Below are 16,599 nucleotides of genomic sequence, written 5' to 3' on the forward strand. Positions count from 1 at the left end.
CACACCGGTCAGAATGGCCATCATCAAAAAATCTACAAACAATAAATGCTGGAGAGGGTGTGGAGAAAAGGGAACCCTCTTGCATTCTTGGTGAGAATGTAAATTGATACAGCCACTATGGAGAACAGTATGGACGTTCCTTAAAAAACTACAAATAGAACTACCATACAACCCAGCAATCCTACTACTGGGCATATACCCTGAGAAAACCATAATTCAAAAAAAGAGTCATGTACCAAAATGTTCATTGCAGCTCTATTTACAATAGGCAGGACATGGAAGCAACCTAGGTGTCCATCAACAGATGAATTGTTAAAGAAGATGTAGCCATATATACAATGGAATATTACTCGGCCATAAATAGAAAGGAAATTGAGTTATTTGTAGTGAGGTGGATGACCTTGAGTCTGTCATACACAGTGAAGTAAGTCAGAAGGAGAGAAACAAATACCGTATGCTAACACATATATATGGAATCTAAGAAAAAAAAAAGGGTCATGAAGAACCTAGGGGTAAGATGGGAATAAAGACACAGACCTACTAGAGAATGGACTTGAGGATATGGGGAGGGGGAAGAGTAAGCTGTGACAAAGTGAGAGAGAGGCATGGACATATATACACTACCAAACATAAAATAGATAGCTAGTGGGAAGCAGCCGCATAGCACAGGGAGATCAGCTTGGTGCTTTGTGACCACCTAGAGGGGTGGGATAGGGACGGTGGGAGGGAGGGAAACGCAACAGGGATGGGATATGGGAACATATGTATAACTGATCCACTTTGTTATAAAGCAGAAAGTAACACACCATTGTAAAGCAATTATACTCCAATAAAGATGTTAAAAAAATTAAAAAATAAAAATTCAAAAAGTCTCCTCCGACATCTGAAGGACAGTACTTCCCCCGCATTATAAACCTATGTTAAACAATAAAAGCTTATAAAAATAAGCTAAGAAACCCTTCTATAATTAAAAAAAAACTATTGGTGGTCTTTTAAATGTCACAGTTAGGGTTAACGTTCCATCTACCTAATAAAGATAATTAACTTTGTTGCTGTGAAAAAAAAAAAGAACAAATGGCATAGAGAAAGAGAGTAGAGAATATGCTAGAAATAAAGAGCATCTGGTGTTTGTTTGGGTTTTTTTTAAAGTATTTGTATTTGATTTTATGAAAGTAAACTTCTGGAATTTATTTTCACTTGCTGAGGTCAAAGGATACGCAGAAAAGTTCTCAAAATATAGCTCACCTATTAAGAATCAACTCCACAAAAGCCCTTGGTTAATCAGACTTACTCTTTTGATATTTTGCTTTTAAAAGAAAAAGGCAAATCAATAAGACAGATTCTAATAAGGGAATTAAGAAGTAACTTCCCTAGCATACACACGAAAAATATTTTTCATGGCTTCAATGTACTCAGTTCTTAAGAGTAAATGAAGATTTTGCCAAATCCCTTTTTCTCTATCTATATTTTTATTGCAATGCAAACAAATGTTTAGAACTATAATTCCAAGGCACTCTCTGCAAGAGATTCTTAACCTGGGATCTATTACCAGGGGCTCAATGGGGGGGCTGCAGGGGTCTCTAAATTGTATGCAAAATTGTGTGTGTGTGTGTGTGTGTGTGCGCACGCACGCATGTATGTCTTTCTTGATAATTTATGATATTATCAACAGCTCTTATTATATTCTCAAAAGTTTATACTGCAAAAATGTAAAACAAAGCAAACAATGTTCCACATTTTTCAGCCATTAAGAATTAGATTTAACGCAATATTTTTTCTTCACAAAACAGTAAAGTAGCTCAGCAATGTCTAGAATGATTTTTCACCACAAAGGTTAAAGTGGCACTCAATAAAGTAGAAGATTAGCTGGTACACTCCAGTAAATTGAGGTTTTGTAATTTACCTTACAAAGGTAAGGTAAAAAACAAAACTTCCCAGTTAAATGATCAATCCATGCGGATTCCCAAAGGGAGTGCCTAACAATAAATCATCCCTTAAGCCCTAAGATTCTTCATGCGTTCAATGTGATGTTGTTGGTAGTTGTCATTGAGTTGAGTTAAAATGCATTAACTTCATGTATTTAGGTAAGACACTGAATGGAAACAGAAAACTTAATATTGAGCACAGTTTTACTTACTGTTTCCCAATGACTTTGCCTTTTTCCCACTTATTAAAAAGATTATGCAGAGACAGATATGCCTTGCGTATTTTTATGCGACAACAGAGTAAGCCAGGGTATACATAATTAATGCAACGTATAACAACTGCATCTCTTCTCTGACATAGATGCGTGTGAGAAGCTAATCAACCAGAATTTTTAGTTCCGTAATAAGTAAATCTCAGCAGGTGAAGTGGGGGAGTGGAGGCTTACTGTCGTCTGCCCTTGTGCCTTCCAAACAGAAAGTATCCCTTGCAGAGTTCATACCATACCTGGGGGGAAACCTCTGAAGGCACATTGTGCTAATAATCTACAGTATTTCTATCCCTCGACACAATTAGCCTTGTTTTGTCCACTCTGCGACCACCACTTTCTTTGTTAGGTAGTGCAACCAATGTTTGTCCTGTCTCTCCTGGAAATACAGAAATGGGCTGACTTCTTCCCTCACAAATCACCCCAAATCCACAGGGCTGTTGGGAGAATAAGCTGCAATTCAGCATTATACTAAAAATGTCTGGGGCTTCCCTGGTGGCGCAGTGGTTGAGAGTCCGCCTGCCGATGCAGGGCACATGGGTTCGTGCCCCGGTCCGGGAAGATCCCACATGCCGCGGAGTGGCTGGGCCCGTGAGCCATGGCCGCTGAGCCTGCGCGTCCGGAGCCTGTGCTCCGCAACGGGAGAGGCCACAACAGTGAGAGGCCCGCGGTACAGCAAAAAAAAAAAAAAAAAAAGTCTGCTTTTTAGAGACTCCAAATTGCTGGTCACTACTATTTATTTCTAACATTTTGAGAAAGAAAGGTGATTGTAGTTCAGCTGCAGAGGAAAACCTGTTTGGGGAGAGAAGGGGAATCAGTGTGTAAGGTGGTCTCACAGACTTTTATACTTTTATTTAATCCTCACAATTCTAAAAAAGGACTATTATAATTACAAAATTACTGACGCTGAATCTAAGCCCCAGAGAGGTGTCACAGCTAGGAGGTGGTCAAACACATATTTCTATGCAGGTTTATCAAACGGTTCCCAAACTGATACACTCTCATTTTGCTGACACGTTTTAAAGCCATGAAATATAAATTTGAAAGTTCTGTAAGTGTGGAAACCTAAAGATACCTAAGATACATTTCTTTTAAAATGTTTTCATAATACTAAGGCATGTATATTTGAAACGGTGAGCCCACTGGAATAAGCACAAATTGATCACTGGAATGGAATACGTAACAAGAAATAGGGCGTTCATAGAGAGTAATTCATTTCTTACAACAACTGTTTGAGTATTAATTTAAAGCTGGGAACACTGAGGCTCAGAGAGAGTAAGTAGATTGCCTGAGGTCACATCACTAGTAAATGGCAAGTGAAGGATGTGAACCCATGTTGTCAATTTGCCATTCGTGACATCATGCTAACACGTACTCCTGAGAGTAGGCTAACTGCCAGGACAAACAGATCAAAAACTTTACAATGGATCAGACACAACAGAAGTTTATTTTTTGCTCACATAACAGTAGTAGGTGGGTGACAGGTTTTGGGGTAGCTCTCCTCCACACAGTGATCCAGGGACTCAGGCTGAGCAAGGCTTGGCCATTCTTGCCTTGCCATATGGCCTCCAGTTGGGCTGGGTGTCATTTCCATTTGAGCTGGCTGGATGGAAGAGGGCATGGAGGAGCCTGCAAGGGAGTTTTTATTTTTTACAGTCTAAGCCTGGAGGTGGTATACATCACATATTTTCATCTTCCATTGGCTGGAAGGCAGTTATATGGCCACACCTAAGACAAGCTGAGAAATATAGTTTAGACACATGTCCAGAAATAAAAAGGAGAACATGATTTGGGTGAAGAAAATACTCTCTACCCCACTGGCTTAGAAAATGAATCTCCTTTTTTTGGCTGTACGCGGGTCTCTCACTGCTGTGGCCTCTCCCATTGCGGAGCACAGGCTCCGGACGCACAGGCTCCGGATGCACAGGCTCAGCGGCCATGGCTCACGGGCCCCGCCGCTCCGCGGCACATGGTATCCTCCCAGACCGGGGCACGAACCCATGTCCCCTGCAGTGGCAGGCGGACTCTCAACCACTGCGCCACCAGGGAAGCCCCATGAATCTCTATTAAGGTGAGAAAAGAATAGGCCCAAGAACAGTGGAGACTACTAGAAATTTGTGGGGAAAGCACTGTAGATGTGTTGTATTAGTTCATAATCAGGCTCTAGAATTAGGTAGCTTGATATCAAAGCCTAAAGCCACTGATCATTACGTGATTTTTAGCTTTACCCTCTCTGTATCTTACTTTTTCTCATTATTAAAGTGAGGACAGACATATATACTTAAACAGTTACTTATACCTACATGGAGTTGATTCTAAGATTTAATGTTGAAAAATCATGGTACAGAAGGCTAATTGCCTGTAATATTCATTCTTTCCTTCTTCCTTTTTCATAATAGAACCTTCTAAGTTTGAGATGGACTTATGTTCCCCAGGCGGACCCTACATTTCCCTGACTTCCGGTAAACAAGGTGTGGCCACGTCAATCAATTCTTGGCAATGAGATATGAGCATAATATAAACCAGATCCTTAACAGCAGCCTGTTTGCCCTCCATTTTCTCTTTGGTTGGGGATGTCCCTTTTGTCTTTTTTTCTGAAGGAGGAAACATGTGTGAGTGTGATGAACCAGTTTCCAACCTACAGAGGAGGGAACACGTTGAAGGAGGGTGAAGCAACACCACAGAAGGTACCCGAGTCCCTGGATGATGCTGGCAAAGACAGCTGCCCTAACTCCCTGCACTGCTCGCCATCTTAGACGTCTATGTGAACGAGAGGTAATTCGTCTTGTGTAAAGCCTTCATTTCAGTCTCTATTAAAGCACCCAAACAAACACCTAGCTCTTACAACATCTGGAGTACCTAGAACAGGGCCGCCATATAGCAAATGCTCAACAAATGATGACTCCTCTCACTATTTCACAGGGAGCATATAACCAGAGCCCATTTCCCAAGTCTACTCTGAGGAAAGCTACCTTATAATGATAAGCATTAACAGTTCTCAGAATAAAAGCAGGGATATGGGGGGATGGGGTCAAATAGTACTCAGAAAGATATTGCATTAAAAGTAAATGAGTTCCTCTACTGATGAATTTCTAAGTCTTAAATCTTCTAATGTTATGATTACTCTTAAGGAAAGGGAAAGAGTATGTAGCGTTTCCTAAACTTGTTAGACACGTGGCACCCTTTTCCAAGAAGCATGTATTATAGAGATAGTGCTCTGTGGACACAACTTGGAGAAACATTTTACTAGAGAATGAATTTCAAAAATTCTCAGTGAACCAGGCTGAGATTATCCTGAAAAAGCACCCTACACTTACAGTATGGCACGAGTATATAAAAGAATACTAATTCATATTTATTATAAATAAAACTGTACTTCTATATTCTTCATACTGTCTTCAAAATAAATCCACGGAGTAGCTAAATATAGTAACTTCTGAGTCAATCACGAATTTCAAAACCAAGTAGTTAGTATTTCCTGAGTAACCACAGAGCTAGAGAATCAGGAACCGAGAAAGAAAGAGGAAATGATAGAGGGGATACAAAACCATGGCTACCCTGATTTTGATGGAGAGCATTTCCGAAACCTAGATATAGTTTTCTATCCAAGCCATTCCAAGCAGATGAATTAATAAGTACGTGTCAGGGGAAAAAAATTGCCTGGAAATCCAAAAACAACAAAACCACAAGAGGAAAAGAAGCATGAAGTCAATTATGGCTAACATGTCAAGTTGACCACAAATTCTTATATTAATAAGAACGCTCTGTGCGTATCACAATGGATCTCCCTTAGAGACATTCTGATAGCTAAATACTGCATTTTGGTGATTTCACAGTTACATTAAGTCCAAAGTGTTTAGCTAGGATTCCATCTTCAAGAGATAAAACAAACAGCACTTAAAATATAGAACAAATTAGAAAATACGGTTCCATGAATTTGGATAGAATTGATAGACTAGCAAGCCAGAGAGCCTGCTTTAATCTTCTTTCTCTCCTCCCATTTGAATACAAATTGGAGGAAAGACAGTAGGAATCTAAAGTAAGATCCCTCCTCAACATTTGAAGATGACTACGTTTTTATGAGCCAGCTGTTAGAAGAGAAACACAAAGATTCTCTGACAGGCACTTAAGAGGAAAGCACTAACAGTTGAAAAAAGGTGAGCCAATTAAACCACTTACGCCTAATATAGTTCTGCATAGTCCAAGCACCTGGCTGGGAGTAAACATTTACTTTCTGCTGCATGATATTTAATCAGTTCCTCAGGTGGTGGAGGGCTCCATTCAGAAGGGCGGTTCTCTCTGACCTTACTCATCTTTTTTTTTTTTTTTTTTTTGCGGTATGCGGGCTTCTCACTGTGTGGCCTCTCCCATTGCAGAGCACAGGCTCCGGACGCGCAGGCCCAGCAGCCATGGCTCATGGGCCCAGCCGCTCCACGGCATGTGGGATCTTCCCAGACCGGGGCACGAACCCTCTTTTTTTTTTTTTTTTAACATCTTTATTGGGGTATACTTGCTTTACAATGGTGTGTTAGTTTCTGCTTTATAACGAAGTGAATCAGTTATACATATACATATGTTCCCATATCTCCTCCCTCTTGCGTCTCCCTCCCTCCCACCCTCCCTATCCCACCCCTCCAGGTGGTCACAAAACACCGAGCTGATATCCCTGTGCTGCGCGGCTGCTTCCCACTAGCTATCTACCTTACGTTTGGTAGTGTATATATGTCCATGCCTCTCTCTCGCTTTGTCACAGCTCACCCTTCTCCCTCCCCATATCCTCAAATCCGTTCTCCAGTAGGTCTGTGTCTTTATTCCTGTCTTACCCCTAGGTTTTTCATGACATTTTTTTTTCTTAAATTCCATATATATGTGTTAGCATACGGTAGGACAGCCTCTTCAATAAGTGGTGCTGGGAAAACTGGACAGGTACATGTAAAAGTATGAGATTAGATCACTCCCTAACACCATACACAAAAATAAGCTCAAAATGGATTAAAGACCTAAACGTAAGGCCAGAAGCTATGAAACTCTTAGAGGAAAATATAGGCAGAACACTCTATGACATAAATCACAGCAAGATCCTTTCTGACCCACCTCCTAGAGAAATGGAAATAAAAACAAAAATAAACAAATGGGACCTAATGAAACTTACTCATCTCTTAATTGGAAACACTGTTTAATGTTCTGTGTCCCCAGTACCTCCTCGGTGTATCACCATCGTATTTGAGCCCCATTAGACCAGTCACACCCTCAAACTCAGCACTCCTTTCGGGGGTGGGGGGGGTGACAAACTCAGGGATTTCCAAAGGTTCCTGGGATGTCCTGCCAGGTGCTGAGAAACGAAAGGCAGTTTTTGGATGGATAGGAGGAAACGAAGGTAAAAGGCTCAGCAGCAAAGAGCGAGGACTCCTTACACTGAATTAGGGAGCAGATGAGTAGAAAATTATCCCTGTTTCCACGATTTGGAAAAGTAGTTTAGTAACCAATGTGTTTGAAATATTTGGGGGCAATAAAATACATTCGATGAATTAACATAATCCCTCTGAACACTAAAACGTAAAGAAACATGAAAGGTGGCACTAGAAGTGATTTTAAAACATCCAGAGAAATGTCTTTATTTTACGGTTGAGAAGAGGACACCGTAGAGGGTTGATCTGCCCAGCCAATCAGATAAATTGGTTCATGGTAACATTAGAACGCCACCCCCCTTTGACTCTCAGTCCGAGTAGAGGTTAAGATCACTGACTGGACAGACTGTCTAGTTTGAATCTTGGCTCTACTACTGTTTGGCTGTATGAATTTGGGCAAGTATTTGCCTTCCCTATCCACCTCCTTAGCTGGGAAATGAGAGTAATAATAGTATCCACCTCACAGGGTTGTTTTGAGGATTAAATGAGCTTATATGTGTAAAGTACTTAATACAGCTTCCGGCACAATATAAGTGCTATATAAGTGTTAAGAGATTTCTGCTCTTTTCTCTGTCACCTGACTTTGGAAAACACTACCCTGCAATGGTAGAAATAGGCATTTGTCTTGCCACTTAGAGATACTCAAAACCAACACCTATAAGAGTATCTCTGCGTGCCATGCTATCAAACAGGCATGAGAGCTTGGGAACGCTGCCCTCAGTCCCACAGAGAGAGCTCTGGTGAGGTCTGGGAGGAGGTCATGAAGCAGAAAATTCTACCTGACCTATAGCTCTTCAGTACTCCTCGGCTTCCTTGTCCTGGAGTTGGATGGATTTCAAGACTGGTTGGGAACTTGAGTCTCTTTGCCTGATGAAATAGACAAGAACTAGACAAGGGGCTACAAATTCTTTTGCCGTGCATTTTCCTATCATGACCAACCCGAAGCTAAGAGCAGCCATTTACAGCTAGGGTGGCAAAATAAGTAACCTGTGGCTTTCAGCGCTTCCATCAGCAAGTGCTGGAAGGTTGATAATATTCGTTATTTCTGAATCTCATGGCCATCTGGGAGCACAGGTATCTCTGTAGAGCCCTTTGATATCTTTGGAAAAGGGGAATGCCAGAGACCTAAGTTGCACTATTGCCGATTTGCTGACCGGGGAGCTGCTTTATTCCATCACTTCCTCCCCAATCCTACTTTTCTGAGTGACATTTGCCCATATTAAATAAGGCAGCTGTTAGGAGACAGATTTGCGATGAATCATAGAAAAATAAAATGTTATCTTAAAACTGGTTCTGTTCTTTGAACCTGGTTGGCTTCTCTTCCAGACAAGGCTGGTGACTCAGGCTGGGCTTGTCCAGGTGAAATCAAACATATGTAAGTAAATGCTTTGGCCATTTCAGAACATGCTGGCCCAACTGTGTGGAACTCTTCTGATGGGCTAAAGTCAAGTGGAACAGTAAACGCTTTGGTTCCTGTCTTACTAGATTGTGTTTATGTCGCATGGTCTTGGATGGCAACAATAGTTGCTACAATTTGTTGAATTATTTTGTGCCAGAAATTTTAGACTATTGGCTTTCTTTTTCTTTTTTAAATCTCAGCTGCTACAAAGTAATACATTTTTACATTATGAACTGTTGCATACCACACATACACATTCCGGCAATTAAGAGTCTTATGAAACAACTTACCCTAAATACATACAGTGCACTGCAATATTTTCTCTTCTATGTTATTTTGGGGTTCTAAAAATGCCAGTTTTGACCCATTAAATTGATTTTAAGTCTCACGAATGGATTGCAATTTACAGTTGAAAAACACTGCCTTAGACCAATTTATGCCTCGAAATAAGCTTTCAAGGCAGATATTTGTATCAGATTTCATGCAAGATAGTTCAGTAGAGAACATTTAATAAGGGGAACCAGTTACAAGGGCTTAGAAGAGCTGAAATGCCAAACAGGGAACAGTGAGGAAGTCCAGGTAACGGCAACCACAGGAAAAGGCTATCTTCACGGAGGCTGGAGGGACTGAGGGAAAGGTGCTGTTATCAGAGCGCAGAAGCCGGGCCACCTGCAGGGACCTGGGACAGCAGACTGTGTAGCAGGAAGTGGGATCAGGGAAAGTGGGACCCCAGAAAGTGAGCTGTGCTGGGGTGGCTGGAACCAAATGAGGAGAGACAGTCACTATTAGAGATGCCTCTGAGAAGGTAAAAGAGGGCGAGAGACAAAGAAATGACTTAACTTTCCCCACCCTCCAATCGCCTACCATTTCCTCCCATTGGTCACATCTACTCAGCAGCCAGTGGAAATGTAGTTTTCAGGGATCAGCTCTGAGATACAGAGGTAAACAGGGGAAGCTATCTGAGAGCCAGCAGACAAATGAGCCGCACATCCAGGGACAGCGTCATGGATGTGTAACCTGCCGTGTCACACAGGCTCTAAAGGGCTCTTGCCCTTGATTTCATGCTCTGCTATCACCATCCTGAAATTCATAATATTGTTTGAACAGAGGATCCTGCATTTTCACTTTGCACTGGGCCTGTGAATTGTGGAGCTGTTCCAGTGCACAGCATCATTATTCCAATTGTACAGATGAGAATACTGTGGCTCAAAGAGTTTATTCAGTTTACTGGGTGTTTCACAAAAGTGAATAAAGGGAAATCTGAAACCAGCCTGGTAGGAGGCCAAAGTCCACACTCTTTCCAGTAAGCCACAGGTCAATTCCATCCCCCGAACAGAACTAAAAAGCAGAAGGGCAAATCATGCAGGTAAATCTCTTCCAGTTCACTAAGGGACTCACATTCTCCGCCACTGCAACTCAGAGGATAATTCCTGCTATTCCCTTTCGCCACTGCACGCCCAAATAAACATTAACTCAGCCCTTGGGGGCTTGTTAACAACAGCTGAAAAGATGCAAATAGGATTTCTCCTCTTTCTCTGCTGAAGAAGCAACGTAATTAACAGTAGAGAAATGGAACACTCGTTTTTTCTTCAAAATTTGCCTTGCAAGAGGGATGTAAAGGAGAAAATACACACAGACTTGACTTCAGTGGTCAATTCCCTTCTCAACCCTTACTAAGAAATGAATCGAAGCTGTGGGTGCTGACTTCTCCTCTTCCAAATAGCAGTCAACTCTCTTCCCTTCTGCCCTTTGTCTGCTGTCAAATTTTCAGACATGACGTTTTCCTACAATAAAAGCTTCCTAGCCTCACTTTCTGGGGTAATCCTGGTCTTACTAACAGTTAAATCAGGAATTCAGCCAAACAAATTTGGCAGGAATCAACTCAGAGGGAACAACATTAATTAACGCAAAGAATCCCTAATGTAATTAGCATAACGTCTCTATCTTAATATTTCTGTGATCATTCGTTGTTAGTTAGAAAACCTCACATGATCTTTGCCTCATATGGTCTTTGCCTTTTGTATGGCTTATAAGACTTGAAGCAGAGTTTAATGCTACAGTATTTAATACAACAATATATTATTACTGTTCAACTTCATGTCACTTCATACAAAATAAAGTATCACTAGTTAGTCATCATTATCACCTTTTTTGTTCCCATTCCATCTCTACAGGGTTCCCTGCAACCTGAGCAACACAAGAAAAGCCTAATTATCAGAGGCTCATCTGCAGAGTGATAAAGTTGAAACCCATCTCCGAGATCAATTCTATACCAATTCTAGACAGATAAGGAAAGTACTATCTGGAGAGATGCTGGGAACAGGCCCTGGGGCTTCTGGCCTAACTAGAATGTAAAGATGATCTTGGGCAAATCTCCTACCACTATTTCATATTCTTTCCCTGGGATAAGCTCAATTTTTCATTCCCCAGGTACAGCTTCCTAAGTCTACCTTGAGTATTCCCTCAATAAACATTTACTGAATGTCTACTATGTACCAGGCAGGCAAAATACTGAGGACTTAAAAATGAATGACATGACCTCTACTCGAAAAAGCATGAACTCGTGAGAAGTCTGACAATTAATTTTCACACCATATGGCTGTAATTCACATCTGCGGCCACGGCATGAAGCAGGGAAGCGATGACTAACAAGCCTGGTTAAAAGCCTAACAAAGACTTAACAGAGGTGCCTCTTGAGTACTGACAATATAAACCAGAAAGCCATCCACAAAATTATCATCACTAGTAGCAATAAGATCCCTCAGCTAAAACAGAGATAACTACTTCAAGAATACAGACCCTAAGCCGATTTGCCAATTTGTCAGCTTCCAGTTTTGGGAAAATGATGGTGTGGGATTCAGAAGTGGGTGATCACTTGCTTTACTCTGAAGGGTCTTCATTTCTGTGTGTTTCAGTTTGTAATTATAAGAATCACCTGGAGGGAAGAATCAGGATCTCCAGACAGACACACTTCTGAGTATGTGTGTAATCAGGCTAGTTTGGGGGAAAGTGCATTATTCTACTTCATCCACGTCTTACTGAGAAGGCTTTTTATACTTCTGAGAAGTGAGTATGGGGACTGTGGGAAAAGAGAAAAGCCATCTGTAAGCACAGCAACTGAGGGATTCAGGATCACAGAGTTTTTGGTTCAGTTCCAGAGGGGGCAGTTCACAAGGATGTGCCGGGTACATCATTCAACTTTACATCAGTCCCATAAACCGAGGAGACCCTATTTGATCACACTGACACAGAGCTTCAGACAGAAGGGATGTTTAAAAGGGGAGCATGCCCTTGCTCAGGGTTGTCGTTAGAAAAAGAAAGGAGGGATTCTCCCCTTACATTCGCTAGCACACAAAAGAGCAAAGCTCTCCCTTACAAAGTATTTCCTTTAGGAGATGAATCAGAAGCAAACACTACCTGGTGATTTCAACTGCTCTCTGTGTTCTTTTTTTCTGTTCTCCTCTCATGTCTTCCTCAATTATCACTTTATAAACCACCGCTGGTTTCTCTCTTTTCCTTCCCTTTTTTCCCTCCTCTCTCTCCCTTTGACCCTCTCTCTGCCCTTTCTTCTGACACTTTTTCTAGCCTCTCCTTTGACTCTTGAGCCCTTGAATTCCCTCCAATCTTTCCCCCGTTATGGAATGACATTCATTCCCCCACCACCCCTGTCATCCTCCCTTCCATTCTCTTTCCTCTTGCTTTCAAGATCCTAAGGGTCTTGCTTAGGTTTTCCTTTTGTTTTCTTTCCCACTGAGATAAATATGCTCTTCAGAAATTCTAGCAAGTTTTATTTTTTTAAATGTAGCAATAAAATAGCTACCATTTACTCAGCACCTGTTATGTTCCAAATAACAGTATGGAATTTGCAAATATTAGTCCCCTTAATCCTTTTAATAGCTCTCGGATGTAGAATAGTCAGTTCCATTGCATAGAGGAAGAAGGCTAGACTCAGAAAAGTTGACTAATTTACCCAAAGCCTCATACATAGAAAGAGAAGAGGTTTGTCCATGTTAATATCAGAAGTCACCCAAGGCTTTGTGTCATTCCAGTAGAGACTGTAGCTAATAAACAAGGTAAACTATAAGCTCCTTGTTCTTCTTTATGCTTTAATGATTTGGTGATTCTTAGCATAAAAAGTCATGTTATTTACATCCACGAATAATGTTGGTCTCAGTTATTATTGAACATGGAACTTTTATTTTCCCCTTGAACTTTTTGGTATTAATGGGAAATCTTCAGGGAACTTATCTAGGGAACATATACAGATATTAACTATGGCTTCCTGGATATAATGCTTCAAGTACATTGGGCTTGATGGTGATTCTGATTTGGACCAGCTGGGGAACTGACTGTGTAGGTCTGGTTGGAATCCATTCTATAGTGGAAACAAAATAGAACCAGGAAGAAACAGAATATTTGGATCCTCATCCCAATTTTACTACCTACCAGCTGAGGGACCCTGGGCCTGAATTTGCTCATTGGTAAAACCAAAATTTTGGACTAGATGGTCTCCAAAGTCCCTTCTACTTCTCGTAGTCTTAGGTTTTAACGTTTTTCCTGGATCCCCAAATCAACCTGTTCAGGCAACTGAACTCTGCATGTGCCCAAGCATGGTCATGATCCAGCAACCCTCTACGTTACTGGGGAACCTTAGGAACAAGGTGGAAAAGGAATGGATGTATATGATGTGTATGGGTGGAAAGATGTTTGGGCTTCCACCCCACTGCTCACTCCATGAAGCCCCAGCCTTCCTAATATAATTAGTAGAGAAATCATAAAGCTGTTATCAAGGCAACTGACAGACACTCAAGTATGATTTTCACTCTGATTCATGGAGGATGTTTTAATTACACCAAAGATGCTGCAGTAGGAATTAAACTGTATTTAATAAACAGGCATGTAATAGATGTTCCATGACTGCATGATTTAATAGACAGTATTGTCTTCTGCTGTCTGTATTAGCTTTTTATTGCTTCTGTGACAAATTATCATAAACTTACTGCCTTAAAACAACATACATTTTTTATCTTACAGTTCTATAGAAGCGTGGAATGGGTCTCACAAGACTAAAATCAAGATGTTCTCAGGGCTTCCTTTCTGGAAGCTCGAGCGGAGAATCTTATTCCTTGTCTGTTTCAGCTTCTAGAGGCTGCAAGTGTTCCTTGGCTAGTGAAATTCCTTCCTCCATCTTCAAAAGCAGCAATAATGGCTTGAGTCCTTCTCCAATCTTATCACCCCCACCTCTTCTGTCTCCCTCTTCCACTTTTAAGGAATCTTATGATTATTTTAGGCCTACCTGGATAATCCAGAATAGTCTCTCTATTTTAAGGTCAACTGATTAGTAACCTTAATTCCATCTGCAACCTAATTCCCCTTCGCCATGTAACATGACATATTTACAGGTTTCAGGGATCAGGGCATAGATATCTTTGGAAGGTCATTGTTCTGCCTACCACACTGTCCATTTTTTTCTGGGTTTAAAAGTTTGATAGGAACAGGAACACTTTATGAAGCTTTAGTGAGACAGCTTATTAGTTCTGGCATCAATCTCTGTCAAGAAGCTTTGATAACCTTGCAGTGAAAGTAGACACTCACATAGGGATGACAAGTCATTCCTTTCATTGCTAATTAAGCTGACTTTGCCAATAAATTTTTAGAAATCAAGGACTTGTACCTATTTCAAAAGAGACTTCAGTTTATCTTTATAGGAGAGAGAGCCTGATATTTTTTTAACACATTAGGGTTGTTTAAGATCATTCGGGTACCACCTCTGGAATTCACAAGATTTATTCCTTTACTTAGAACATCAGTCAGCAGCCTCCTAAAGAACGTGTATTTTATCAGTTACCTGCAAGAAAGTTAGTCCTGCCACCTTATGAAATTTTTACCCCAGCACTGCATGTGAGCATAAATAAAACGAAATAGTATTGGTATTATTCAGCATTATGAATCAGGGAACTGACTGACTAAACAATCAAGAATGGTTAACTCTAACCCTTAATGGCTTTGGAGCAGCTGGCGTCAAAAATCAATACACAAAAGTCAAAGAATGTCAATGTGCTTATTTTCCCTATGAAAATTCTCCAGGAGTTCTTCTGGGTTTCTTATTGCTCTCGTCTTTCAAATGCCAACTGAGAAATAGCTGTCATTTTTTTTATCTTCATGTCAGGTCAACTGAAAGGAAATGCCAAAATGGAAAACAAATATCTAATAGCATCTAGAAAACTCCGGCATGTTATTTCCTTGTATCCCTAAATTTGAAACTAAAAATAAATCCTGATTTACTTCTACTATAAAGTATGACACTTTCAACACAACACATAATTAAATTTTAATAAGACAATTAGTTTACTTTAACTGGGCTTAAAATAATATTTACCACGGCTGAATAAGAAAGGAAGAAAATGCAGTTTTTATTCTTCAATTTCAGTTTTATGACAGAAGTCTCTGTGCAATAGAATAGCCCAATTTCAATTTTTTTAAAGAGGGAATAAATTACATATGCATTTTCAACAACTCTAACCACTCATTCTAGTTTTCCTTCTGCTCCTCTTTTCTCTCTATGTATAATTTATTGTGAATATATTGTTAGAGTAGTCAAATTACTAAAGAAATATCTGTAACATTAATCATCACATCTGAAGCAGGCCGGATAGCACATATTTTTATGAGCTCATTATACAAAAGAAATACTCTAAGGCACTGATTGCCATTTTACGGGCCTTTCTTAGACAAGGTACTGTAGGTCCAGAACTGCCAACCATCAGATCCCCATCTTTACTCTCTCATCTCAAGATGAATCCACTTGCCACAATGCAACCCGAGCCCGCCGAGATGATCGCCTATGCGAAGAGTTGTATGATCCAAACACATTGCAACTGACTTCCATATGGTGACCAGTTGGTGACAAAATAGAACTGCATGTGGTTATATGCACAAGCTGTCTGGCTGTTATAAAAAGAAAATTTTGACCAATATGATTAAATCAGGATGTATGTTAAAATATAATGATTAAATTCAAAGAACAAATTAAGTGTCCCTCCCATGAGCAAAATCTGGAAAAACAAAGGAGACACATGCAAATTTCCACAGGTGTTTGCAGACCAAATATGTCTAAAGCAGTTATCACACGGCCATAGGTACACACAACTTTTGTGCCTTTCACTTCTCAACTTGCTTTTTCTTTCTATAATTCTGTATTCTGAGAGAGCAGTCAAGTCTGTCCATTTGGCAGAATTAGTAGCACATCAAGAACTGCTCTCTATGGGGGGATGAGATGGAGTTTCCAGAAGAATTTCCACTAATCAAAAAAAAAAAAAAAATCCTGGGCAGGAAAAAAGAGAAGCATGGAACCTGTTATCCAAAGTGGCCATGTTTGGCCATCCAAGGGTTATATCACCACAGAACTTGGGGGAAAAAATTACTATTAATCACAATATGTTTTTAACTTATGTATCCTAATTACAAATATAAGTAATAAGCACATCAAGAGTTGCATTTCCTAGTAAATGCCTCCCTCCTAGGCAGTATTTATAAGCCTTGAGAAGCCCAACAGAATGGGCTTGAGTGCCATCCTATAAATAATGAGATACAGACTCAAG

At 40.4% G+C, this 16,599-nt stretch overlaps 1 protein-coding gene across 2 annotated transcripts in view; it reads right to left on the reverse strand.

Annotated features, from left to right (window-relative positions):
* The window catches only part of NRG1 (neuregulin 1), a 1,016,158-nt gene that overhangs the window by 588,323 nt on the left and 411,236 nt on the right, over positions 1-16,599 (reverse strand). The gene's annotated exons all lie outside the window — the stretch shown is intronic.

Source organism: Lagenorhynchus albirostris, chromosome 21 (assembly GCF_949774975.1).
Source record: "Lagenorhynchus albirostris chromosome 21, mLagAlb1.1, whole genome shotgun sequence".
NCBI classification, from domain to species: domain Eukaryota; kingdom Metazoa; phylum Chordata; class Mammalia; order Artiodactyla; family Delphinidae; genus Lagenorhynchus; species Lagenorhynchus albirostris.